At 38.7% G+C, this 27,391-nt stretch overlaps 1 long non-coding RNA gene and 1 pseudogene across 1 annotated transcript in view; one reads left to right on the forward strand and one right to left on the reverse strand.

The window, feature by feature from the left end:
• The window catches only part of LOC119505744, a 310,630-nt gene that overhangs the window by 18,135 nt on the left and 265,104 nt on the right, over positions 1-27,391 (reverse strand). The window lies entirely within an intron of this gene.
• LOC119505741 lies at positions 24,025-25,333 on the forward strand (annotated as a pseudogene).

A 27,391-nucleotide genomic window follows, 5' to 3' on the forward strand; every position in this document is an offset into this window, starting at 1 on the left:
TCAACACAATTAAGTTTTTTTCAATTTTTGTACCATTTTCATTACTCCAGAAAAGAAATAAAGACCAAAAAAAAAAAAAAGACTTAAATCCTCCCATACCCCTAACCACCCCCCTCCATTATTGACTCATAGTATTGGAATAGTACATTTGTTACTGTTGATGAAAAAATGTTAAAATACTACTCACTGTAGTATATAGTTTGCAAAAGGTACACTTTTCTCCCCATATGCTGCTCTATTATTAACTTCTAGTTATAGTGTCATACATTTGTTCTAGTTCATGAAAGAGATTTCTAATATTTGTACAGTTTATCATGGACATTGCCCACCACAGGATTCACACTGTTTTATACATTCCCATCATTTAACCTCTAACTTTCCTTCTGGTGACATACGTGACTCTGAGCTTCCCCTTTCCACCACACTCACACACCATTCAGCACTGTTAGTTATTCACACAAAGTGCTACTACCATTACCTCTGTCCATTTTCAAACACTTAAGTTTAACCTAGTTGAACATTCTGCTCATAATAAGCAACTGCTCCCCATTCTTTAGCCTCGTTCTATATCCTGGTAACTTATATTTCATGTCTATGAGTTTACATATTATAATTAGTTCATATCAGTGAGACTGCAATATTTGTCCTTAAGTGTCTGACTTATTTCACTCAACATAGTGTCCTCAGGGTTTCTTCATCAACCCATTTTTTTAAAGACAGTTTTTTTCACACACCATATATTCCATACTAAGTAAACAATCAATGGTTCCCTGTGTAGTCAGGTATTTATGTATTCACCACCCTCACCACTATGTATATAAGGACATCTCCATTTCTTCCACAGAGAAGGAGGAAGAGTCAAAGAGAGAGACAAAAGATAAAAAAGAGAGGGAAGAGCAAAAAACAAAACTTGACAGCTAGGAAGCAACAAAAGGAAAGACAGCATTAAAGTAGAATAAAGAGTCAGACAACATCACCAATGCTGAGTCCCATACCCCTCCCTTATGTCCCCCTCTTACATGCATTTAGCTTGGTATCTTGCCTTTGTTACATTCAAGGAAGCATAATACAATGTTTCTGTTAATTATAGTCTCTAGTTTGCATTGATTGAATTTTCCCAATACCACCCTATTTTTAACAATTTAATTTTACAATTAATGGAAGCATATTACGATGTTGCTGTTAACTGTATATTCTAGTTTGCATTGATTGTATTTTTCCCCTATGCCATCCAGTTTTCAACACCTTGCAATGTTGACATTCATTTGTTCTCCCTCATGTAAAAACATTCTATTAGTACACTTAATCACTATCATTGTCCTATGTTTCATTAAATTATATACTCGCAGTTTTTATCTTCTTTCATTCTGGTATCATTCATGCCCCTAGCTTTCCTCTTTCACCCATACTCACAGTCATCTCTGTTCAAGAGTGCTTACAAAATTGTGCTACAATCACACAGTATTGTGCTATTTCTGGATCTATACAGTCAATCCTGTTGAACATTCTGTACTCCTTCAGCATCAGATGCCTGATCTCTACTCTCTTTCAATCACCTGATAACCTGTGTTCTCAATGTAAACTTTTAAGGTTCAATCATTAATGTTAGTTCATATTAGTGAGACAGCATATTATTTGTCCTTTTGCTTCTGGCTAATTTCACTCAATGTAATGTGTACTGTCTACCATGTTATCTTTTGGATTTTTTTAATATAGTCTTTTGTAACATCTTTTTTTAATTAAATTCAGTTTTATTGAAATATATTCACATACCATACAGTCATCCATGGTGTACAATCAGCCTTTCATAGCGCCATCATAGAGTTATGCATTCATCACCCCACTCTATTTTTGAACATTTTCCTTACACCAGAACAAATCAGAATAAGAATAAGAAATGAAGTAAAAAAGAACACCCAGATCATCCCCATCATCCCACCCTATTTTTCATTTAGTTTTTTGTACCCATTTTTCTACTCATCCATCCATATACTGGATAAAGGATCTTTTGGATTGTATATCTTATTTTATTTCTCTCTCTCTTTTTACTCTTACTGATAGTCTTCATTTCTACACTCTTCTCCTAACTCTTTTTCTCCAGGCTTCCTATCTGCCTGTAGTGCTCTCTTTAGTATTTTTTGTAGAGCAAGGATCTTGTTCACAAACTCTCTTAAGTGTCTGCTTGTCTGAATATATTTTTAACTCTCCCTCATTTTTGAAGGACAGTTTTGCTGGATATAGACTTCTTGGTTGGCAGTTTTTCTCCTTCAATATCTTAAATATATCATACCACTGCCTTCTTGCCTCCATGGTTTCTATTGAGAAATCTGCACATATTCTTACCGAGCTTCCCTTGTATATGATGGATCACTTTTCTCTTGCTTTCAGAATTCTGTCTTTGACGTTTGATAATCTTATTGTCTTGGCATAGGTCTGTTTGGATCTATCCAGTATGGGGTACACTGTGCATCTTGAATCCATAATTTTATGTCTTTCATAAGAGATGGGAAATTCTCTGTGTTTATTTCCTTCATTATTGTTTCTCCCCCTTGCTCTTCTCCTCTCCTTCTGGGATACCCATGACACCTAAATTTATGTGATTCACATTGTCACTGAATTCCCCTGAGACATTGCTCAAATTTGTCCATTCTTTTCCCTATCTGTTCTTTTGTGTGTAGGAGTTCAGATGTCCTGTCCTCTAGTTCATGAATCCTTTCATCTGCCTCTTCAAATCTGCTGTTGTATATCTCCATTGTGTTTTTTTTTATCTCTTCTTTTTTGCCTTTCATTTCCCTAAGTTCTGCCATTTGTTTTTTCAAGCTTACCAATTCTTCTTTATGGTCACTCGGTGTCATCTTTATATCCTTCATTACTTTTACCACATTTTCCTTCAGCTCGTTTATTTGATTTAGAAGTTTTGTTTGAAAATCTTAAATTATTTAAACTCCTGTATCTCATTTGAGGTATAAGTTTGTTCTTTTGCCTTGGCCATATCTTCATTTTCCCTAGTGTGACTCATGATTTTTTGTTGTCTAGGCATCTGGTTCTCTTGATTACCCCAGTCAGATTTTCCCATATGAGATGGGCCCAGGTCTCAGGAGGATGGTGTAATCAGTATCAAGTTTCCCTGAGGATGGGACCCAGCTTCCTGTGTGTCCTCTAGACTGTGTGCTTTTCCTATCCTATCCACCAGGTGGCATTTGTCAGCCCATAACTCCTCGCTGGTATAAATAGGTACAGTGCATCTAATTCTTTTTAATGCAATTTTATTGAGATAAAATCACATAGCATGCTATCATTCAAAGTGTACAATCAGTTGTACACAGTACCATCATAGTTTTGCATTCATTACCACAGTCAACTTTGAATATTTTCATTATCCAAAGAATAAAATAAAGATTAAAATAAAAAACATCTGAAACATCCTATTCTCCTCCTCTCCCATAGTTTATTTACTTTTGTTAATAGAATTTAACTGAGATATATTCACACACCCTACAGTCATCCATAGTTATAATCAGTTTTTCACAGTACCATCATACATTTGTGCATTCATCACCAGAATCAATTTCTGAGGCTTTTCCTTACTCCAAAATACAAATAAAAGCAAAAAAAGAACATGGAAATCTTTCCATCCCACCCTATTCTTCATCTAATTTTTTTTCCCATTTTCCCCCTCATCTGTCCATACACTGGATAAAGGGAGTGCAAGCCACACAGTTTTCACTGTCACACAGTCACACTGTGTAAGCTACATAGTTATACAGTCATCTTCAAGAATCAAGGTCACTGAGTTATAATTCAGTAGTTTCAAGTATTTCCCTCTAGCCATTCCAACACACTAAAAACTACAAAGTCATATCTATATAGTGCATAATACCCTCCAGAGTGACCTCTCAAGTTCATTTGAAATCTCTCAGCCATTGGAACCTTATTTTATGTCTCTTCTGTGTTTTGGTCAAGAAGATCCTCTCAGTCCTACAGTGCTGGGTCCAGGCTCATATCCAGGAGTCATTTCCCACATTTCTAGGGGATTTATACCCCTGGGTGTCATGTCCCATGTATGGGGGAGGGTAGTGAGTTAACCTGCTGAGTGGGCTTAGAGAGAGGGGGGGCCACATCTGAGCAACAAAGAGGCTGTCCAGAGGGAGCTCCCAGGCAAAATTGTAAGTAGGTTTAGCCTCTCCCTTGCAGCAACTAGCCTCGCAAGGGAAAACCCCCACATCGAGGGCTTGTGGTGCCTCTAATTCTTCTCAGTCCCTGTCTTGCCCAGGGGCTGAGGGTGTCAGAATCCAAGCTTAAGTTGTTTTTGGTTCCCCACCCCCTTCCGCCACTTCAACTGGGCCATGCCCCACCCCCTTTGCTTAGGGAAGATACACCCTTTAGGAAATTATCTCCTATATTTGAATTCTTCCTTTGTCTGACTCTCTTTAACTCCACCCTTGCCTGGGTCAGTGCTGACAACTGAAAATACCTGTTTTCTCTAATGAGCTACTTAGAATTGGTGAGGGAAAAAAAAGAAACGTCCCCTTTTCAGAGCCAGTCCCTAGTCCCCAGTTTTGCTGGTCAACTGGAATTGGTACCCAGTTCTTTGTACCCCTTTACTTGGGATACAGCCATTTGCCAGTATTCTGAGCTCAGCCATCACCAAAAGCCTCTGCCTTTTTTTTTTTTTTTCCTGTCAGCCCCACCCATCTCTTCCAGGAGAGACCCCATGGTCCCTTTCCTGCTTCCTCTGGGTATATCTGTGCTTATAGCTTGTTTTCAGTAGACCAAATTTGTTAATTAAAACCACAATTGGAGCTTGGTTGACTTACTTTCCCTTACTCCTAAAGACTGCCTATTTTTCCCACAGAGAAGTGTTCCTACTTAGCCTGCTCTGCCAGTGGGGAAGGGGTGCCAGCTTTGCAGTTTGGGGAGCTTTGCTTACAGTTTTATGCTGTGATCTCAGCCTTTCCACCCATTCCAGACTGGTGTACAATGTGTGTCCAGTCACAGATATTGCCTCATCAGTTGTTCCAGATGATTTAGTAGTTGTTCTTGGGTATTTACTAGTTACTCTAGAGGACTAACTAAATTGCCCCACCTCCAAAACCTACTGTTATTAATAACACAAAAGAGATTACAGTAAAATGATGTGAATGTTTTCTTTTTCAAAATGGAAATATTTAGAGAAAAGCAAATTATAGTATTTAAAAAGTGTACCATCCCAATAACATCCCATTTGTTTGAAAACTGTTGTATTAACAAATGGCAGTTCTGATTCTGTCCTAAAGATCTAAAAATACTATATTGATTATCCCTAACCATAAAAGGAAACTACAGAACACTGCATTTTAAAAGTTTACCTTTGCAATATGGCAGAATAGAAACACTGTATTTAATTCAGTAACTCACTCTAGTTTCTTTATTAGGGTTGCTAGAATATTTTCAAGGCTATAATCCAAAGAGCACTTGAGGCCCACCTAGAATTAACAATGTGCTTACCTAACACTGAGATCTAAGATCTTTCTTAGTGTGTGCAGTTAACATCTGGCTGGAGACTGCTGGCTCTATTTCAGCATGAATATGGGAAGAAATGATGGAATCTCCCTTTGTGTTTTCCCATGACCTCTTGTTCTTGAACAATTCCTCTAGACCCTGAGTTCTCAAATTCAGCACTACTAATATAATGCTGCTGTGTGGAGGTGGGTAGGCAGTGCTTGTCCCGTGCAGTACCCAGCATCTGTGACCTCTATTCACTATATGTCATTGGTGCCCCGACACCCTTGATTAGTGACTAGACATGTTTCCACACATTGCCACAAAAGCAACATAACTCATGACTGAAAACCACAATGTTTCTATTGTAGATCTGCTGTCAGTGAATTCAACTTTTATTTATCTGGAAATGTCTTTAATTCACCCTGACTTCTTTTTAAATTAAATTCAGTTTCATTGAGATATATTCACATATGATACAGTTATCCATGGTGTCAATTAACTGTCATCATAATACCATCATATAGTTGTGCATTCATTACCCCAATCTAGTTTTGAACATTTTCCTTACACCAGAAAGAATAATTATTTTAGAAAAAGAACACCCAAATCATCCCTCCCATCCCACCCTATTTTTCATTTAGTTTTTGTCCCATTTTCTACTTGTATATCCATACACTGGATAAAGGGAGTGCAATCCACAAGGTTTTCACAATCACACTGTCCCCCCTTGTAAGCCACATTGTTATACAATCATCCTCAAGAGTCAAGGCTACTGGGTTGGAGTTTGATAGTTTCAGGTATTTACTTCTAGCTATTCCAATATATTAAAACCTGAAAAGTGTTACCTATATAGTGCATAAATGTGTCCACCAGAATGATCTCTTAACTCCATATGAAATGTCTCAAATGGAGAGACAGCTTTTACTTTCAGCTTCTTAACAGTTGCTGTATGGGGTAATGCTGACATTCGTAGCTGCTGAACTCTGGCTCTGAGTCTCAGGTGTCACACAGATACCCAAAGTTCCAGTGACTGACCAGGTTATACACAAAGAGCTCAGCATCTCAGACTTTAGACATAATTATTAAAGCTCATGAATAGATGTGAGTGCTGATAAAGCTTACAATCTCAGAACCTTTACAATAAGCCTTCCCCTGAAAACCTTTGTTCTCAGATTCAAATCTCAGAGTTTGCACATTATAGTTAGTCCATATTAGTGAGGCATTATAATGTTTGTATTTTTTATTCTGGCTTATTTCACTCAACATACTGTCCTCAAGGTCCATTCACCTAGTTGCATACCTCTTTTACATTTAATAATCTGATTAATAAGTGTCTTGCAGTTGGCCTACTTGCATCTATTCTGTTTGGGGTACCCTGTACTTTTTGGATCTGTAATTTTATGTCTTTCATAAGAGATGGGTCATTTTCAGTGATTATTTGCTCCATTATTGTTTCTGCCCCCTTTTCCTTCTCTTCTCCTTCTGGAACACCCATGACACATATGTTTGTGTGCTTCAATTCCCTGTGACCCTGCTCCTATTTTTCCATTCTTTTCCCTATCCATTGTTTTGTGTGTAGGATTTCAGATGCATGTCCTCTACTTCATGAATCCTTTCTTCTCTCTCTTCAAATCTGCTGTTGTGTCTCCATTGTGTTTTTCATTGCTTCTATTATGCCTTTCATTCTCATAAGTTTTGCCAATTGTTTTTGCAAACTTTCAAGTTCTTCCTTACATTTGCTCAATGCCTTCTTTATATCTTTCATCTCTTTTGCCATATCTTTACTCAACCTGTTGATTTGATTTTTGAATTAAGCATATTTGTTCAAAAATCTTTAGTTGTTTCAACTCCTGTATCTCATTTGAAGTGTAAGTTTGTTCCTCTGATTGGACCAGATCTTCATTTTTCCTAATGTGATTCATATTTTTTTTGTTGTCCCAGCATCTATTTTCCTTAATTACCCCAATCAGATTTTCCCAGACCAGACTGGCCCTGGTCTCAAAGGAGGTGTATTCACTATCATGTTTCCCTGAGGGTGAGACCCAGAAGATTGTCAGACTTTTCTGTGAGGCCTCTAGACACTGTGCTTTTCCTACCCTACCCAGCAGGTGGTGCTTGTCAGCCTGCAGCTTCCCACTGGCATAAAGAGGTGGGTTGCATTTAATTCTCCATGGACCCTGTCCTGGTCAGGGACTGAGGGTATCAGAAGCCAAGCTAAAGCTGTTTCTGTTTTTTTTTTTTTTTTTCCCACAGACCCTGGGGTCTGAGGTTTCTGAGGGAGAGCTGCCACTTGAGCTTGGCCCCACCCTCCCTTTTCCCACGGAAGATAAGCCCTTTAGGGAATTATCACATACACTTGAGTTTTTTCTTTGACTCTCTATCTTAACTCCACCCTACCTGGGTCAGTGGAAACAAATGAAAATGCCTGAGGCTTTCTCTTATGAGCCACTTAGAATGAGAGAAAAAAAGGAAAAAAGAAGAAGTCACCTTTTCAGAGCCAGTTCCCAGTCCTGCAGTTCACCAGGCAAGAACTGGAGTTGGTACCCAGTATTGTGTATTTTCCTTTTCTTGGGACACAGCCCTTTTCCAGTTTCTGAGCTCAGTGGACTCTAAAAGTCTCTGTTTAATTTATAATTTATTTTTTTCCCATCAGTCTCAACTCTTCTCTGCCAGGGGAAACCTCTGTGTTCCTTTCCTGCTTTCTTTGGGTTGATCAATGCTCATCGCATGGATTAAGTAGTCCAAATTTGCTAATTAAAACTGCAATTGGAGTTTGGTTGAGCTACATTTACTTGCTCCTGGCAGGGACTACTTCTTTTTCTCACAGTGAAGTTTTCCAACTAAGGCTGCTCTGCTGGTTGGGGAGGGGCACCAGCTCCACATTTGGGAGCTTTACTTACAGTTCTATGCTGGGATCTCAGCCATTCTACCCATTCCAGACTAGTGTACAATATGTGCTTGGCCATGATTGTCCCCCATCAGTTGTTCCAGACTATTTTCTAGTTATTCCTGGCTATTTACTAGTTGCTCTAGGGGACTACTAAATTCCACAGCTCCCTATGCTACCATCTTGCCACATCTCCTCTGTGGTGATCTTAAAGGGGGATTTATCAGGTTACAAATTTGCAGTTTTAGAGCCATAAAACTGTCCAAACTGAGGCATCATCAAGAGGATACCTTTACTGGAGAAAGGCTGATGGCATCTGGAACACCTCTGTCAGCTGGGAAGACACATGGCTGATGTCTGCTGGTCTTTTGCTCCTGGGCTGTGTTTCAAAATGGCTTGCCCCCAAATGCTCTGGGCTTCTGTTTCTCTTACCTTATTCAGTTCTTGTGGATCTAAGATCTGGGGTTCCTCTCTTACCTTCTTAGGGGCAAACTCTGGGCTTCATTTCTTAGCTTACTATCTCCAAATATCTTCTATCTGCATCCCCAAGCTTCTGGATCTATTAATGGTTCTCAGCTCCTTCTGGGAGGTTAAACAACCCACTCCTAAACAATCAGTGGATCAAAGAAGAAATCACAAGAGAACTGCTAAATGTCTAGAGATGAATGAAAATGAGAACAAACATATGAAAACTTATGAGATGCAGTGAAGGCAGTGCCAAGCAGGAAAATTATGGCTCTAAATGCATACATTAAAAAGGAAGAAAAAACTAAAAATGGAGAGCTAACAAAACAGAGAAGCTAAGGATTGACTAGAAACTAACCCTAAAGCAAGTACAAAAAAAGAAATAACAAGGATTAAAGTAGAAATAAATTATATGGAGAACAAAAATAAAAAATAAAAAATCAAGAGAATAAATAAAACCAAAAGTTGGTTCCTTGAGAAGATCAACAAGATTGACAAAACAATAGCTAGGCTAATAAAGTAAAAAAGAAAGAAGACCCAAATTAACAAAATCAGAAATGAGAAAGAGGACTTTACCATATAAGTCTCCCCAAATTTTAAAATCATAGGAGGATACTATGAATAACTGTATGCCAACTGTGCCAGTTTGGATGTGTTGTGTCCCCCCAAAAGCCAAATTCTCTGATGCAATCTTGTGGGGCAGACATATTAGTGGGGATTAAGTTGAAATTTTTGGATTAGGTTGTTTGCATGGAAATGTGCCCCACTCAACTGTAGGTGATCACTCTGATGAGATATTTCCATGGAGGTGTGGCCCCACCCATTCAGGGTGGGCCTTGATCAGTGGAGCCATATAAATGAGCTGACAAACAGAAAGAACTCAGTGCAGCTGTGAGTGACATTTTGAAGTGCAGCTGAGAGAGATGCTTTGAAGAATGCAGAGAAGCTGAGAGAGTAGCTGCAGATGAGAGACAGTTTGAAGACGGTGTTTGAATGCAGACTCTTGCTCCAGAGAAGCTAACACAGGAAAAAATGCCCCAAGTGTAACTGAGAGTGACATTTTGATGAGGAGCTGAGACCTAGAGAGGAACATCCTGGGAGAAAGTCATTTTGAAACCAGAACTTGGAGCAGACACCAGCCATGTGGTTTCCCAGCTAACAGAGGTTTTCTGGACACCATTGGCCATCCTTCAGTGAAGGTACCCAATTGTTCATGCATTACCTTGGACACTTTATGGCCTTAAGACTGTAACTGTGTAACCAAATAAACCCCCTTTTATAAAAGTCAATCCATTTCTGGTGTTTTGCATTCCAGCAGCACTAGCAAACTAGAACACCAACAAACTAGACAATTTAGAGGAAATGGACAATTTCCTGGAAATATATGAACGGCTTTGATTGACCTCAGAAGTAGAAAACCCCAAGAAATCAATCACAAGTAAAAAGATCCAATCAGTCATCAAAAAGCTTCCTACAAATAAAAGCCTGGGGCCAGATGGCTTCACATGGGAATTTTACCAAATTTTTCAAAAAGAACTGACACCATTCCTTCTCAACTCTTTCAAAAAATTTAAGTAAAAGGAAAACTACATAACTCATTTTATGAAGCTAATGTGCTAATACCAAAATCAGATAAAGATAAAGATGCTACAAGAAAGGAGAACTACAGGCCAATCTCCATGATGAATATAGATGCAAAAATTCTCAATAAATTACTTGCAAATTGAATCTAAAGACACATTAAAAGAATCATACACCATGACCAAGTGGTGTCCATCCCAGAATGCAAGGGTGGTTCAACATAAGAAAATCAATCAATGTAATATAACACATTAACAAATTGGAAGGGAAAAATAAAATGATCGTCTCAATGATGAAAAATCATTCAACAAAATTTAGCATAATTTTTTAATAAAATCATTTCAAAAGTTAGGAACTGAGGAAACTTCCTCAATATCATAAAGGCATATATGAAAAACCCACACCCAGCACAGTACTCGATGAGAGACTGAAAACCTTCCCCCTAAGATTGGGAATGAGACAAGAATGCCTGCTGTCACCATTATTCAACATTTTGCTAGAAATTCTAGCCAGAGCAATCTGGCAAAACAGAGAAATAAAAGGCATCCAAATTGGAAAGAAGTAAAACTGTCATTATTTGCAGATGATATGATTATATATTTGCAAATTCCAGAAACTGATGACACAGCTACTTGAGCTAATAAAGAAATTCATCAAAGTGGCAGGATACTAGATTAATGTGCAATAGTCAGTAATGTTCCTATATACTGGAAATGGCCTAACTGAAGAGACACTCAAGAAAAAAATTCCATTCACTATAGCAACTAAAAAGTCAAGTACCTAGGAAGAAACTTAACCAAGGACATAAAAGATCTTTACAACAGAAAAATACATAACATTACTAAGAGAAACCAAAGGGACCTAAAGAGGTGGAAAGATATTCTATGTTCATGGATAGGAAGGCTAAGCATCATTAAGATGTCAATTCTACCCAAACTGATCTACAGATTCAATGCAATTCAAATCAAAATTCCAGAAACCTACTTTACGGACTAGGAAAAGCTAGTTATCAAATTTATTTGAAAAGGAAAAGGACCTCAAATTGCCAAAAATATCCTAATGAAGAATGAAGTGGAAGGACTTATACTTCCATACTTTGAAGCCTAGTATAAGGCCACAGAAATAAATAAATATTTATAAAGAAATAAATAAAGCCACAGTCAAAACAGCATGGTATTGGCACAAATGTAAACATACTTATCAATGGAATCAAATTGAGAGTTCAGAAATAGACCTCTAGATCTACAGTTGACCAATTTTTAGTACAGAATGAAAGAGGACCCTACCTTATAACCTATACAAAAATTAACTGAAAGTGGATCAAGGACCTTAATATAAAAGTACCATAAAACTCCTAGAAGATAATGTAGGGAAACATTGCCAGGTCTATTATTAGGAGGTAGCTCCCAAGACCTTACATCCAAAGTGCAAGCAATGAAAGAAAAAAATTGATAAATAAGAATTCCTGAAAATCAAAAGCTTCTGTAACCTCAAAAGAATTTCTCAAAATGGTGAAGAGGCAGCCAATGCAATGGGAGAAGGTATTTGGAAATGATGTATCTGATAAGAGACTCATACTGTGCATATATAATGAAATCCTACAAGGCAATGACAATAGTACAAACAGCCCAATTATATAAGGACAAAAGACATGAGAAGAAATTTTTCCAAATAGTAAATACAAATGGCTACATAACACATGAAAAAGGGTTAGTCTTCACTACGTATTAGGGAAATGCCAATCAACACCACATTGAGATATCTTACACCCATAAGAATGGCTGCCATTAAACAGGAAACTACAAATGCTGGAGAGGATGTAGAGAAATTGGAACTCTTATTCATTGCTGGTGGGAATGTATAATGGGACAGCCGCTGTGGAAGACAGTTTGGCAGTTCCTCAGAAAGCTAGATATCGAGTTAGCCTACTATCTGGCAATTCCACTTCTCAGTTTATACCCAGAATATTTGAAAACAGTGATTAAACAGACATTTGCACACTAACGTTCAAAGTGGAATTGTTCACAATTGCCAAGAGATGGAAACAATCCAAGTGTCCTTAACAGATGAGTGGATAAACAAAATGTGGTATACACATACAATGGAATACTATGCAGCAGTAAGAAGGAATAAGGTCCTGAAACATGACAACATGGATGAACCTTGAAGACATAATGCTGAGTGAAATGAGGCATACACAAAGGGAGGGATAGTGTATGTTACCACTAATGTGAATTCCCTGAACAATGTAAAATCAATGTTTTATACTGTAGAATACAGGAAACCTAGAGAAAGACAAAAGGTAGTGAAGGGGGAATGATAACCTCATATGTACAGACATGATAATGAGGGTGAACTTAAAGGTATGGGAATGGATAGGGTGACTATGGCTCATTAATGAGATTATAAGTATAAGTACCACATTGAAGGTGAACATGAAAAGTGGCTGGTAATCAATAGGGTAGCACTACAAATATTAATGAGTTTGCATAATATATTTCTAAGTTATGACACTGGTACAAATAGTTAACAACAGAGTGGCATGTGGAAAAATTACCCATTACATATTATAGACTATATTTAATAGGAATATCATAATATATAAATATTATATTATAATATTTAATAGGAATATCTTATCAGTACAACACTAATACGAGGGGTGAATAATTAGTGGCTGATAAGAGCTCTGGGATGTTTTGTGTTATGATAATTTTTAAAAATTGAGAGTGATGATGATTGTACCAAAGCAAAGATAATGTGAGACACACATTGTTCATCTTGAACAGAATATATGATATGTGAAATTAGGAACCCCCAACTTAATAACTCAAGCCCTCAATCTTGTTAAACTTAGGGCTGTAAATGGGAGGCTAAGCCTTCCTGTAATTATGCCAAAGAGGCATGTCTAGAGAACCTCTTTTGTTGCTCAGATGTAGTCTTTCTCTAAGCCCAACTCAGCAAATAAATTCATTGGCTTCCTCTCCTACATGGGACATGACTCCCAGAGGAGTGACTCTCCCTGGTGATGTGGGACATGACTCCCAGGAATGAGCCTGGCCCTGGCCCAGGAATGAGCCTGGCATCAAGGGATTAAAAATGCTTACCTGATTAAAAGGGGGAAAGTAATGGTAACAAAATATGGTTACAGTGGCTAACAGATCTCAAATAGAGCCTAGAGGCAATCCTGGAGTTCTCTTATGTGAGCTCTAGTCAGATATCCCAAATGACCACAGTATGCCATGCTCTTACCAACAGTAGTTCCAAAATACCTATGACCATAGTTGAGATTCTAAAAGATTCACTCAGTAAGTTTTATCTCTCAGAAACTAAATCCACCAGAACATTCCTATGCCAGACAAGTCCTACAACCCAGAGGCAACAGCCTCTTTAAGAGCAACAATCAGATGCAGCCCCCTTCTCCATAGTGTCAACATCCCCTTTCAATAAACAAGTTAAGAGTCTTCACTACCTAGACACCCTTAAAGATCAAGAAACTGATTAAATGAGAGGAAGGGGTAGCAACAGATAAGATAGGATTTAACAAAGGATTTTTACGAATACTGAAACTTTATATAAACTTATATGTATTTTTTAGATGCTGGAGTATTAGAATAGCTAGAAGTAAATAACTGAAATGGTTGAACTGTAACCAATAACATGCCTTGGAAATTTGCTATACAGCTGTTAGTTGAATTGTGCTTTGAAAGTTAGCACCTTTCTATATATATATATATCATATATTTCACAATAAGGAAAGAACTGAGACTGTGGAACTGTTTCCCATAACATTATTTGAAATGACCTATGTAATTTCTTGTTGAGGTGTACTTTGAAAGTTAACATCTTTCTGTATATATGTTATATTTTACAATAATGTAAATAACTGAAATTGTGGAACTACAACCCATAGCATTCTTTGTAATTTCCTCTCTAACTACTTGTACCGTACTTTGAAAGTTATCATTGTTTTCTATATATGTTAAAGTTCACAATTAAAATGCATAAAAGGGTATATGTGGTGCAAGAATGGACATAATAGACCAAAGGAATCAAGATGAAACGACAGAAATAAACCCACACGTCTATGGCCAATCGATTTTTGACAAGGGAGTCAAGTCCACGCAGTAAGGAAAGAACATTCTCTTCAGCAAATGGTGGTGGGAAAACTGGATATCCACATGCAAAAGAATGAAAGTGAATCTTTACCTCACACCATACACAAAAATTATCTCAAAATGGATCAAGAATGAAATTATAACATCAAAAACTGTTAAATCTCTTAGAGGAAAAGTGTGATACATATAACATCTCTTTCCTGGCTGAGAATTGACTGTGCCCCTGTGTGCCTACTCAGACATCCCTTCTGATAACACCCTGGAGGCCCACCAAACTTTGGCTGCTGTGACCTTGAGTACAGTCCACCCCAAGCACATCTCATTTTAGAAAAAGAGCACTTACTAAGATCTTTCACCAAAACTTGGACACAAGCCATAGGCACTTACGCAACTTTGTTCCTCAACCACATATAACCTGAAAATTGTTGCTACGGGCGCAGATATTCTTGAGTGAAGTTCTTGGCATCTTGCTGCACATTGTAAGGGAGCTGCAGCTCTCTAGACATCTTAATAAATGCTTTTGGGTTAATCACCCTGTGTTTAGTGCCTCCTTCTATGGAACCTCCACTGGCCCTATTGTAGGGCAGTTTGGAGCTGTCTGGACTAGGTTTTCCCTTACTTCTTCTTTTGGTTTGGGTCATGGTTCTGGTTCAGCAGGACACAACAGTTGGCACAGTCAGCAGGATTCTGAAAAATTGGGCTGGGGAAAAGAGGAACCAACAAGGGAAACCTGAGCTGGCCACAAGAGTCTATGTGAGGCTTGTTACACATCTCTTAGACATCCACAACCTGTCCCAGGAGTACAGTGATGCTCCAAAAACCCCAGCAAGTACTGCCTCCCTGCTGGAAAACCTATACTTGCACTCTGCTGGCAAGGAAGCAAAGTAGTTAGTGGCTGGTGTAGGGTGGCCCCTGTTGTGGGCAGTAAGAGTAGATACTGAAGCACAGTTAACTGCTGAGGCCAGAGTATATAAATTGGAGGAAGAGGTACAGTTGGAGCAAACATGAGATCAATTTCAACTTGCTGATAACTGGTCAGTGAGAAAGGCGGGAGAAGGAGAGTATGTGGGAAAAAGTTTCCCTAAAGTGAAGAAATTGGTTGTAGTGAAGGGTCCAGGTTGGAATGCAAAGACATGGAATCCTTTAGAAAATGAGACTGAGTCCAGTGAGTAGTTTGAGATAATCAGCTTGGAGGATGAGAGAGAGCATCTTTGCAAGCTCATCCCCTTATAGAATAGACCAGAGGGAGCTCAAGGACCCCTCTGCCAGGGAATTAAACATATTCCATCTGGGAATATAACCCAGTGGAACTGATTGAAACCACAAACCATTTCCTCCAAAATCCAAAAGGAACTGGTAGTGTGGCTATTAAGGCTGTGGGATAACACAGCTGATGGCATGGTCTTATCAGGAATTGAGGCTGGAAAGATACTGTCACTGCCCAGCCATCCACCACATAGTGCTGACAGGAGCAAGGTCTGTGCCAGGCAATCATCCTCTAATTGTTTGGAACATTAATGCCTGCGGGATACATGCCTGTCAGAGGGAGAAATGTCAGGAGACACTGCCACCCCAGGGAGAAGTAGTAAAGAAGCACAAGTGCTGCTAGAGAGCTAGCAATGCAAGCACCCAGTTATGCCCCAGTCTCCTGCCACTTTCATAGCAGGCATGAAGAACAATTTATTAAAAGCAGCAAATACTGGTTGCAAGGGGACCCTCCTCCCAATTTTAGTCCCTTTTACCAGTATCCCTGTGCATGATGTAGGACAAGCCTTTGCTGAGATGGGAGAGAGAGATGGATACTAGGATATCAGGAATCTGGAGTGCCAAACATGAGGGTGAAATATGGGCAAAAGGAAAACCACCTCCTCCAAAATGCAATGCAAGGAGGGTTTCCTGTAGCCAGATTTGGCAGGACCTCTGGAAGCTGAAGTGGCATGGATGAAAAATAAAGAAATACATCGCAATGCTTTTCTGGTGAAATAATGGAAAGGGCTAAAGACAGAATAACAATACACTAAAGGGCCCCAAGGACAAGGGTGAGAACCAACCACCACCACCCACAGAGGAGTATCCAATAAAAATGGCAGTGCACACACCCCTCCCTTGAGGGGAAGGCCACAGTTCCCCAGGATATAAGTCATCCTGGGGGACTGGAGATCCTGCGTGAAAATACACACTGCCCCCATGAAATAAACAAAAGGTGTTTGCCCTTGGAGACAGGAGTGGAATGTACCCTCATATGTGGGAACCCCTACCAATTCTCTAGACCACTGAAGAATAAGGGAACACATCCATCCTGGTGAAAAAGGCTCATCTCCTATTTCAAATAGGGGAAGCCCCTCCTTTCAAAAGGTGGGGTACATATCCCCTACTCCTGAAAATACATGGGGAGTAGGCACTCTCTTAGGAGCTGCCTTAGATATCCATATAGGAGAATTTCACCTTAGATTGAGACTCAGGAAGATGGTGCCACAGGGACATACCAGGTAGGAACCCATCCTTCTACCTTGACTGAGGAGAAAAGTGGCTATTAACAATATCACCTGTTTCGGGGGGGGGGGAGGCACAAAGATATATTCACAACTGCTTTGGAATTAGAAAAGTTGAAAATTATCTGACAGGCACAGACTCCTTTCAATAGCCCAATTTGGCCTATACAAAAGCCAGATGGAGTATTGGGAATGACTGCAGATTATGGGGAACAGAACAAAGTGACTCCTGCATTGATGCTGCCATACACAACACAGCCCAACTACTGAAGAGATTTATAACCTGTCTAGGGGCCTATCATGCTGTTATAAATTTACCCAATGCTTTCTTCAGTCACAGAATATATTTGCCTTCACACGGGAGGGACAGCAGTGGATCTTTCAGGTCCTTCCCCGCAAAATACCTACCCAGCCCTACTATCTTCCATGGATTAGTAGTATGGGACCTGGCTGATTTGGGTCCACTTCTAGGAGCATGTGTGGAACACTAGATGGATGAAATTTTGCTAACCTCTGTAGACTCATGTCTTTTACAAAAAGCCACAGAGTATGGCAGCACCTCCAGCAAAGAGGATGGTTGATCAATCCCCAGAAAATACAGGGGCCAGGAAACACCATCAACTTCCTGGGGCTGGTATAGTCGGGTAAAACTTGTGCTTTACCATTTAACTGTCATAGATAAGACCCACAAATGGTTAAAGAAGTGCAAACTTTTGTGGCGTTATTGGGCTATTGGAAGACATTCATTCTGCATTTAGCACAATGGCTCTGCCCCCTGTATAGACCAATAAAAAGGGGAGCAATCTGGCACTGGGGGTGCAAGGAAGAGGAGGGCTTTGCCAAAGAAAAATTCCTGCTTTTTTCTAAAACATATTTGCTTCCAAGGATCTGTTACCTGGGTCTGGAAAACAAATTCACTTTAAAGCCACAAACCATAACATCAGAATTAAAACACAGACAGCCTGCCAATGCAGAAGGGGCCAGGAGCCTCATTCTGACCCAAGTATTTTGAAGACATACCAGAAATCCCAAGATACAGCTGACACATGGAGAGATTCCACCATGTTCACTTCCGATTTCATCTCTGCATATTGGGACAGGTCACTCTAAGGGCTGTGAAGGCTGCAGTGTTGGTTTTAAGCAGGTGTGATATTGGAAATAAAGCATACCTGCCTGTGAATCTATGCTCCCTGACCTGCTAGTGACCAGAACACATCACCAACTTCAGTCTTGGTAGTTTTTCTTTTCTTTTCTTTACTTTCTTTCTTTTTTTTTTTTTTTTTTTAATGTGGATGGCTATATAAACCTCATAAATTGGTTGTGAGGTTTATATAAGCTCCCTTATACAAATATAAAGCTCCCTTATAGAAATATATAAAAATATAAGCTCCCTTATATAAAATAACTTAACTTAGTTAATAATTTAATTAAATAAATTATTGCATTTTGCATTTAAAATAAATTCAAGTACTTCACTGATAAAACTGTCTACCTTCATTTAAAAGAATGTTGTCCAAAAACTACTCAGGCCAGCTTGTTAATCAAGTTTCTACTGTATTTACACCTTGAATTAAAGCATCCACAGAAAACTCTGAAATAAAAGATGCAAAGCTTTACACATGGAATATATGTTTTAACTTTTTGTTCAAAATTGGTTGGAGATTCTCAAAAAGACCTTTTGATAAGATGTTCATGGCACTGACCTGTGTCAGTGAATAGCACTGCAAATTGTTCATGGTTCTGCCCTGGGTGACTTCACAAAAGTCATTCACTTCAGATCCAATTTTTGTGGGCTTTCAAAAATGTCTGATACAGAAAACCCTTCCTGTACTGTCATTTTGTCCTTTTGTATGTTCTGGAAAAAGGGAACATCAACATATCTCCAAACGCCACATTTGGTGATGGACATGGTCTGAAAGCAGCTCAAAATCTGGAAAGCAGAGAAAATGTAAAAATGGGGGGCTGTTTTGGATTTCATCAGCTTTGCCTAGTTATGCCTTCTTTAGACAGCTTTCCCTTATCAGCTGTCTGGTGAAGTGGCTTTTCCTATGCAGCCTGACCAATCTTCCTAAATCCCAGGTCACCACCTTCTGCACGTTGGTTCATGGCATCCACTGCCACACAGTTTTTGGTGGCTTCCGGATGTGGCGACATCACCATTTCTGATTCATGCTATGTAGAAGGATCAAGAACTGCTTCTGACAGGGTAAATGGGTCCTGCTCCTTTCTGGGCTCTTCTGCCTCTGCTCTCAGTCTTCTCGTGTGGGGTCTCTGTCAAAAAGGCTGTTCTTCCAGGTGAGACTCCTGCCCCTGGGGCTCCCTCTTGCCTGCCTTATAAGAGCTGCTTTGTTACAAAGAAGCTCAGACGTGGGCCTAGAAGACATACGCTTGATTTGAAATCTTCATCTAAATCTGCAAACTGACTCTTTTATAATTCACTAGAAATGTGCTCTGTAGTGTACTGTAGCTGCTAATCACATGTGAACACAAACACCTGAATTGAAGGATGGCTAGTACCACTAGTTGTAATAATATTTTGGATGTACTGGGTTAAATAAAATACATCAGTAAATTAACTTTGCCTACTTCTTTTCTCTTGTACTGACCTTACTGTAGCTATAAAAATTTTAAAATTATATTTGCATGTCACATTGTTCTACTGGACAGAACTTGCACTAGAATACTAGACTGTGCCTCTGAGGAAAAAGCCTGGAAAATGTAAAAGGGTTCAAGAGCCTCAGTCGGACCTACAGACTCTGGAGAAACCCCACAAGTCCCAGAATACATTTACCACATGTGAAGTCCAAATTCACTTCACAATCATATCTCTGGGGATTTAGGGTCAGGCTACTTAACTATAAGTGCTCTGAAGGTTGCTATTCTGTTTAAGGCAGGTAGAATATTACCGAAGAGCAAAACACTGGGAGTAAAGCGTACCTGTATTTGCATCCTATCTCCCTCGCCTACTAGATTGTGAACTGGGATATCCCTTTTCAACCCCCTGAAATTTCTTTTATTTTCTTAAATAGCGTATTTACAATGACAAATAGAGTTGTCCAAAAAAAGGAACGAAGTGCTTCTTTATGACAGCAACTTACAGTCAGTGATCATTACAGGAAGTTGGCAAAATATTTTACAAATGGAAACATTTAATTCTCAGGATAATGTCGTAAGATACGATTAATATTTCCATATTCAAATGAGCGACCATTTTCAAATGACGCTTACCCAGGTTACTTATCTCATCCCCGTTGACAGGTGACAGAGCAGGAATTTACCCGGGTCTTTGTGGCTCCAGAGCTTGCGCTCTTTTTGCGGACCCACTGCCCGAGCTTTCTGACAGGTTCATGGTCAACATCATGTACACATATTCCCCTTCCGCCACAGGCACGAGCTTTCCCCAGGTGGGGCTGTAGGCTGGCGGGGTACACCGTGCGGGCACACCCCTGGCACCCAGCACTTTCTCCTGACTTGGACTCCCTAGAACCTGCGGGGCAGAACCGACAGCGGGCATGGGAACTGGGGGGAAGACCCACCTAGGGGTTCCCTGGCCTGACCTCTCGCATTCCCCAGATAAAAGCCCACGCGTCACGACAAGTCCCCAGGTGCGCTCACCAAAGGTGCGCACCCTCAACTCCCGCGCAGACCAAAAGGATCTGTGATGGTCTCCCCTTCAGGCCACAGGAGCGGAAGGGAAGGGGTGGGGGCGGGGCCACACATGCGCAGAGGGAGAGCCGAGGACGCGTTCCAGAGCGCTGGGCGGTAGGCGCTTGAGATTCAAGCCTACATATCCCATAAACCTCTGCGCCCGCGGGAATGATTTTTGAAGCGTTTCCGCTTCATTAGGGAGTTGGAAAAATGTAGGTAATGGTGTTCCTGATCTCTGCTGTCTAGTTTCTCCCTGAACCCCTAAATTAATGGGTTATCCTTTATCTTTATGGCATAATAGCCAACTGCAATCTGTGGTTCTCGATCAGATCCTCGTTGGAGACCACAACAGCTGCAGGGGATATTAACAATTGGGGAAACGTGACTATGGACTGGGTATTAGTAATATTAAAGAAATTTACCATTACTTTTGTTTGCTTGACAATGCTTTTTGGAGATGTAGGAAATTTTTATAATTTTAGATATACATACTGAAACATTATGAAATCACATTTTGCAATTTACTTTTTTAAATAATTCAATTTTTTTGAGATATAGTCAAACCATTCAGTCATCCACAGTGTACAATCAATTGTTCACAGTACCATTATATAATTGTGCATTCATCACCACAATCAATATGTGAATATTTTCATTTTCACACACAAAAAAGAATAAAAGTTAAAAAAGAACACCCAAAACATCCCATCCCTCCCATCCCTCCTTATTATGCATTTATGTATTTTCCTCATTTTTCTATTCATCTGTCCATACACTGGATAAAGGCGATGGGAGTTACAAAGTTTTCATAATCACACAGTCACACCGTATAAGCTATATCTTACACAATCATCTTCAAGAATCAAGGCTACTGGGTTGCAGTTCAACAGCTTCAGGTATTTCCTTCTATATTACACTAAAATCTAAAAAGCGGAATCTATATAATGCATAAGAGTAACCTCCTGTAATTTACTTTTAAATAATTCAGCCAAAAAAGCAAATATGGCGAAATGTTAAAAATTGTCAAATCTGCGTAGTGTGTTTGATGCCCCTTTTACTGTTTTCTACTATTCCAAGTGTATTATTAATTTGTATCTCAAAGTAAAAAACATGGGAATTGGGGAAAGACTTGTGATGTACCTCCAGAAATGCACCTTTTAAACTCAGAAATGGTAAGAGACGTAAAGATTCTGTTCCAGTTTGCTAATGTTGCCATTATGCAAAGTACCAGAAATGGATTGGCTTTTATAAAGGGAATTTATTAGGTTACAAGTTTACAGTTCTAAGGCCATAGAAGTGTTCAGACTAAGGTATCTGCAAGATGATACTTTCAATGAAGAACAGCTGATGGCATCTGGAACACCTCTATCAGCTGGGAAGTCATGTGGCTGGCATCTGCTGGTCCTTTACTCCTGGGTTGCATTTCAAAATGGCTTTCTCCAAAATGTCTCTAGGCTTCTTTCTCTCTTTGCTTCTCTCAGCTCTCTGCTCGGTTCTCCTGGGCATTTCTCTATAAGCATCTGGGAGTCCTTTCTTAGCTTCTTGGAGGAAAACTCTGGGCTTCATCTCTTAACTTAGCATCTCCAAATGTCCTTCTGTCTGCATCTCCAAGCGTCAGTGCCTGTGTCAGCTCTTGAGCTCTTTTAAGCACTCTAGTGAACTAATCAAGACCCATCCTGGATAGGCAGGGTCCACACCTCCATGGAATTAATTTAATCAAAGTTCTCACTCACAGTTGAATGGGTCACATCTCCATGGAAACATTCAATCAAAAGGTTCCAACCTAATCAAAAGCCCCCACAAGATTGCATTAAAAGATCATGGCTCTTCTGGGGTCTATAACAGTTTCAGACTGGCACAGATAGACAAAAATATCTCTTATGAATTCGTAAGGCTGTGAAATGTAACAGACACTGGAAAATAGAGCCAACCTTAACAAAAGGAATAACATCTGGTCAGGCTGCATGGAGACCTAGAGCAAGCTCTTCAAAATTACACAAGCTCTTCAAATATACACAAACATACAAGCAGCCCAATATAAGAAAGTGATTTTAAAATCTTGCCATTTCCAAGGATGGTGAGATGACGTTCCTTGAAACTTAATGTATGCATGCATGTAAATTTTAATAAACTTGGGACATGCTGCCACAATAACATCAATTATTTTAAAGTGTTTTGAAAATGCCTTAGAAAATAGGTTTCTATTTACAACAGAAACAAACAAGATAAATGGTACCAAGATGTTAGTGGGACTTGTGTGAATCATGGCATAAAATTTTGTTCTGATGATACTGAAGAAAACTTTAATAAATTCCAATATCCTTGAGGAAGAGAATAAAATATCTCTAACAAAATTATGATCAGTTGATTAAAGTTTTCTATATATGTGTTTTCCCCTCTTATATCTTGTTTGCTTACCTTTAGGAACTATTTAAATTGTTTATATATAAAAATTTATAATAATGATCTGGAAAGAATTGGAAATGCCCAGCTGTGTCTCCATATTAACATGTTTTCTATTACTAAAATACCATTTTTAAACGGTTAGCAGCTGTGAAAGGACAAGTCTAGGAAGAAGAAAACACCAAAATGTTCTGTGTTTCAGAGCACTGGGAAGAGAACATTGAATAACCTCAGAGTGTGCTCTGCCTCCTCTGTGTGAGTGTCAAGTCCCAGGAGACAGGTATGGATGTGGCTCATTGTGGGGGTGGGTGGAGAGGGGCCCAGGGGTCTGGAAATGGGGGGTAGGTGAGATCCGGGGACCATGAGAGACTCTCGTGTCTCCCAGGCCCCACCGCTGAGGCTTCCTTAGCATCCTCCTTCCTCAGTAGGTCTAGTCTGGGGGCATCCCATATTGGGGGTGTATATTATTCTGCCTACAATAACATTCAAGGGCATGCCTGAATATATGGTGTTTTTTTCCATTGCCTTTAAACTGTGTGAAGCAGTCTTTCTGAAGTTTAGCTGTAGTTCACCAATGATACTCTTTGCTTACCTTGTAAATGTTGATGGTAATCTCTTTTCTTAGCTCTCCTTTATATGTATATATATATATATATATATATATATATATATATATATATAAACACAGTTTGACGTGATTTATCATCATTTCTTGTGGATTCCAATGCGACTTCAATCTTCTGATGCTGTGTCTCTTTCAGTAAGTGTTATTTCATATTAATGTTGCAGAATTATTTAGGCAAATGAGCTGGCATTTTCAAAGTAGCAGAAGGCTTTCCAAAGGTGTTCGATAAAACCCTGAAATGATGGGGATTCTTAATATGCATTTGGCAACATTAATGACTCTTCTCACATAATGTGTAAGACAGTAAAATGCAAGAATAAAATAATGTTTTGGGTTTTGCGGCAGGGGAGTTGTAAACGCATCCTCCTGTGGTTCCTGGTGTTTGGGCCTTAACTATAACGGTGGGGAAAGACATGGCCCTGTTGTGCTACAACCGGGGCTGCGGCCAGCGCTTCGATCCCGAGAACAATTCCGATGATGCTTGCACATACCACCCAAGTGTTCCAGTCTTTCATGATGCATTAAAGGGTTGGTCTTGCTGTAAGAGAAGAACTGATTTTTCTGATTTCTTAAGCATTGTAGGCTGTACAAAGGGTAGGCATAATAGTGAGAAGCCACCTGAGCCAGTCAAGCCTGAAGTCAAGACTACTGAGAAGAAGGAACTAGCTGAATTGAAACCCAAATTTCAGGAGCACATCATTCAGGCTCCTAAACCAGTAGAAGCAATTAAAAGGCCAAGCCCAGATGAACCAATGACAAATTTGGAATTAAAAGTATCTGCCTCCCTAAAACAAGCTCTTGATAAACTTAAACTATCTTCGGGGAATGAAGAAGATAAAAAGGAGGACCACAGTGATGAAATTTAGATTGGGACCTCATGTAAAAATGGTGGGTGTTCAAAGACATACCAGGGTCTGCAGAGTCTAGAAGAAATCTGTATGTATCATTCTGGAGTACCTATCTTCCATGAAGGGATGAAATACTGGAGCTGTTGTAGAAGAAAAACTTCTGATTTTAATACTTTTTTAGCCCAAGAGGGTTGTACTACAGGGAAACACATGTGGACTAAAAAGGATGCTGGGGAAAAAGTTGTTTCATGTAGACATGATTGGCATCAGACTGGGGGTGAAATCACCATTTCAATATATGCTAAAAATTCACTTCCAGAACTTAGTCGAGTAGAAGCAAATAGTACATTGTTAAATGTGCACATTGTATTTGAAGGAGAGAAAGAATTTCATCAAAATGTGAAGTTATGGGGTGTGATTGATGTAAAACGAAGTTATGTGTCTATGACTGCAACCAAAATTGAGATCACCATGAGAAAAGGTGAACCCATGCAGTGGGCAAGCCTTGAACTGCCTGCAACTAAAAAGCAGGAAAAGCAAAAGGAAGATACAACAGCTTGATTGGAGAAAGGAAAAACCACTGCTTGTATCAGCATTCTTAATAATGTGTGATGAATTGGTGGCTTGCTGCTATAAATTTTTGTTTTGTTATTGTTGAAGTCTGGCATTTCAGGGTCAACAGTAGGATTTTAAAAACCAAAGTCATTTTATATATTTGTGTCTCCCATATTCCTTTTGAGTTCCATAAGACTGATTGTTCATTTCTCCTCACTAATGGAACCGTAGTTACATTCTCTACTTGAAGAAGTTGGAAATCAGTTCATAAACAGAGTTGTAGTACTTCTTAGTATATTTATATTGAACAGAAGAATATTAAGGAACTTTTTCTTTTTTCATATTTTTCTCTTATCCCATATTTTGTAAAGCAAAGTGGAATGTTAAATTTTAATCATTTTTTCATGTATTTTTATTCCTGTAGTACTTGAAAATCTTTAAGGAGGAGATAAAGCTCTGCATTTTTTTTTTTTTTTTTCTATTTGGGATGGTTACTTTTTTCTAGAAGGTAATGTAGCAAGCAAGGAGGAACATGTGCATCATTAACAAATTGGAATTCAGTTACAGTTAATTGAATTAAAATATTATTTCGGTATCCATAGTACTTGCCAAGCAGTATGAGGTAATTGTATAGGAGGCATTATAAATAAGACTATTGAGATATCAATTTGGTTGAAATTCACCATCCTATAAGACTAAGCAATAATGTTAAGTATCGTTTTGCTGATTATTTGAAGGTCCTCTGTATAGTGTTATGACTAAATTCCACCTGATTTACAGCCTAATACTCATTTAAAGCCTTTAATTAGTTGCATAGCAAAAGAAATTTTATCTGGCCTCATTGATGAAAAACTGTATGTATAGAACTGTGGATTCTTAAAGGCTTGTAAAAAATACATTAGGGTATGAGAAGATGTAAATGCTTTGCTTTTCGACAACAGTCTCTTATATATTAAATATAAAATAGCTTAATTCTTTTTAGACTTTTATGAAGTGCTTGACAATTCTTTGTGATATAATGTTGATTATATATTGTACTTTGTTTTAATGTAGGTATCACAGAATTAGATTGTTTATGCTCTTTGGGCCCATTAAAAGGGTAGGTTGCTTTGTGCCGGAGTGCAGAGCTCAAGAAAAAAATTAAAATTAAAAAATATTATGAAAGAAAAATCTCTGGTAAAACATAGTTTGGGTATGAATTATGCTTATATAGATTAAAATGATTATTCTCCCAGCCAAAAAAAAAAAAAAAATAATGTTTTATCTGAAACACATTCTCTTACCAGGTCCATTTTAATGGAGTAAATTGTAAGGCTATATGTTATAGTTACCTCTGGTAGGTTAGTTTATTTAGAATATCTTACTATATGATGCCAAGTGATGGTATTTTACCTTTTTTACAGGAAAATACCTAACTCAATGTTCGATTTTCAATGTAGCTATTATGGGTGCTGAGGGAAGGGGAGAAGTGCTCAAGTATTTTGCCCTTCTTTTATGCTAATGATGCTGTTTTAGAAATAGATTCACATTCCAGAACTAGCAAACAGAAAGATGTTACTGCCACAGAATGGCAAAGGCAAAAGTAAAGGATTTGTCTTCAAACATAAGCTAAAGTGTTAATTAAAGCATAATGGTTGGCTACTCAGTCCTCTTTAGGTCAGTCTTTTTTTCAAGTTTAAGATAAAGCAAGGACTGAATTGCTAGGTGTGGTGTAACATCTAAAATTAAGGTCTAATATTATGTGCCGCCTTCACAGATGGTGTCTTTGTTATATAAGCATTGTTTAACAGTAAAGCTCCTCACCATCAAATTTTAGTGTTTTCTCTTTTCAATCTGCTCACTCATTTTAATCCCAAATATCAGTTGTTCCCTTGACCAGTCCTTAATTCTGCTTTCCATCTACTTTTCAACATATCTAGTTTCTATGAGTTCTGAAAACCTTAGAAAAGCATTTATATTTATTTATCATAAAAATGCTTGTGCATTATTGACTGTTATTATCTAGCTACTACCCATATTCCACACAACAATGTCAGACCTATCCTAAAAACTTAAGTTGACCATGAGCCCACTGCCTTTGGTACAAACAGATAAAAGAATTTATAAATAGAATTCTAATAAACAAGGTTTAAATCAACTGCCTGCATATTAGGTGTTAATCAAATCCAAAGTCTTGTCTGCTCCAGGCTGGACAGGCTATTTTGCTCCCTTTATATGTTGCATTCCAAAAATAATCTTGTACTCAAAATGTCTCACAAAGTTTCCCTGGATTCCATCTACAACAC

The sequence above is a fragment of the Choloepus didactylus genome, chromosome 10 (genome assembly GCF_015220235.1).
Source record: "Choloepus didactylus isolate mChoDid1 chromosome 10, mChoDid1.pri, whole genome shotgun sequence".
Classification (NCBI taxonomy): Eukaryota; Metazoa; Chordata; class Mammalia; order Pilosa; family Megalonychidae; genus Choloepus; species Choloepus didactylus.